The following is a 2,286-nucleotide window of genomic DNA, read 5'->3' as shown; positions in this document are numbered from 1 at the left end:
AGGTCCCTATCGGGGCCTGGGTTTCAGCTGTCCACACCACAGCAGTGGACAACGAGCTTAAAGCCCCTGATGGCTCTGGGCGCTGACTCTCACCAGTGGCTATGGACGAAGTCACAGGCGATTTTCAGCCAGCGCCGAGGAATAAGCTCTCTTAACAACATCCCCAACATGTGAGAAGCATCTTCATCATCTTTGCCTTCAAGTAGCACCTTCTCTAAAACATAGTTGTTTATTTTTTTTGTAGTCCATGGGTTATTCATCACTCTTCTCCAACACCACCTTTAAAGGCATCCTTATTCACTGTCCAGCTTTCAGATGCACAGCAAGTGACTGAAGACTCAGGAGCACCTTCACCCTTCAACTGACATCAGTGCTCCTCAGTAATGTGGTGAGTTCCCTGAGCTCTCTGATTTTCCTAGCGTACTACATCTCCTGATCTCCTGATACCAAGTGCACTGACTGTGGATTCAAGTTGAAGTTGACAGTCTCAATCTTTTCTCCATTTTTCATGATGTTGCCTATCAGTCTAGTGCTTAATTTTGCTCGTGTGAAACTCATACCCAGCCCAAGAGGCTATTGTGTGAACAGAGCAAGGGAACAACACTGTGTGGTTCAAAATTAGGAAGGTGTGCATCATGGTTCTATCCTTTCTCCATGTTCATTTAATCTGTATGCTAAGCAAATTATTCTAGGTGGATTCTGTGAAGAATGTGGTATCGGGATTGAGAACACTCATCAATAACCTTTATTATGCAGATGACATAACCTTACTTGCTGAAAGTGACGAGGACTTGAAACATTTGCTGCATAGGTTAAACATTGTAGCCTTTAATATGGATTGCATCTCAATGTCAAGAAAACAAAAATCTTCACCATTCGGACTAATAGACAGCATTATGATAGATGGAGAAAGAGATGCAATAGAAGATCTCAATTAGAGTGGGAGAAAAATGTAGAACAAACTAAAACCTATTAAAAAAAGATCAGACAAGTGGATTTAAAAGGACAAAAAGAGGGAAAAAGAAAATGACACCTTAAACAATCAACTGTTACAGACCAAATGGTAATTACACAAAATCAAAGGTGAGAATGGGAGGAGCAGGGAAACTGGATGGATGGAAACAGGGCAGGCACATAGAAATAGTGAGGAGTGCTGACACATGACCCGGAACGTTCTTGGTGTCACAGAGCAATGCGTGTATGAACTGTGGAATGGAAATCTAATTTGTTGTGTAAATGTTTGCTTAAAACACAATATTTAGAAAAATATTTCTTCCCAAAATAAATAACAAAAAGTTAGGCCACAAAAGTTAATTGTCTGGGAAAGGAAGTAACCTCTTCACTCTATAAATTCTGATCAAAACCTCTGGGTAAGAAGGCATGGCCAAAAAGGTTGAGAAGTGTTAAGTCTCCAATAAGCCTTCAAAATCCAGATACTATAGGAATAGTAAAAGTATGGGGAAATGCAAAGGTTCCACTCAGTTCTTATTTTAAATTCATATGGTCTTAAGAATTTTCCAGGCTTTAAAAGTCATATTCTCCACTCAGAAAATATTTTTTCTGAAATAATCAGGACATATTTAAACAGGTAAATTGCATACTGAGTGGCAAAAAGATTTGGCAAGTTGTAAAGGTTAGTATGGGCCATGGGGCTTTAAGACTGCTTCCAGATAAAAAGAAATAGGACTTAAAAAATGGATTTCAGAGAATGGGAAACTTGACAGTGACGCTGTGGGAGGAAGTTGGGGTGGAAATGAAACACTTTGTTGAGGTTAGTGCCCTATGGCAGTAATGAACCCTTTTGGGGAACTTTTTCTCAACTAGAACACACAACTTTATGATGTGAAGTTAAAATGTGTGCTAAGTTGAACTCTTCTTATATAGACTTTGAATACTGGACTCAGTAGGAAGCAAGATTATAACACAGTAATATTCCAGGAAGAACTACTTGCCAAGCAAGGCAGGGTAAGGCTAAGGTAAGCAGAGACAAAGCAGGAAACCGAACCCAAAGGAAGCCGAGGAAGTCCAGGTGGGACTTGAAAGCTGAGCCTTGAGTGGGACTCACAGGAATAGAAAAAAGTCACTGGACTTAACTGTTGGGGACATTTGAAAACCTCTCCAAAGTACTAAAGAGCAATGGTGTCTCTCTGCAGACTAAGGTGTGTCTGATACAGGCCATGGTCTTCCCAACCACTTGTTATGCATCAGGGAGTTGGACAATGACCAAGAAGGATAGAAGGAGAATTGATGCCTTTGAGCTGTGGTGCTGGAGAAGAGTATTGAGAA

This window comes from Elephantulus edwardii, unplaced genomic scaffold (assembly GCF_000299155.1).
Source record: "Elephantulus edwardii isolate Elephantulus edwardi_28Jun2011 unplaced genomic scaffold, EleEdw1.0 scaffold00092, whole genome shotgun sequence".
Lineage (NCBI taxonomy): Eukaryota > Metazoa > Chordata > Mammalia > Macroscelidea > Macroscelididae > Elephantulus > Elephantulus edwardii.
The sequence above is the reverse complement of the archived record's forward strand: the minus strand, read 5'-3'. Positions refer to the sequence as shown.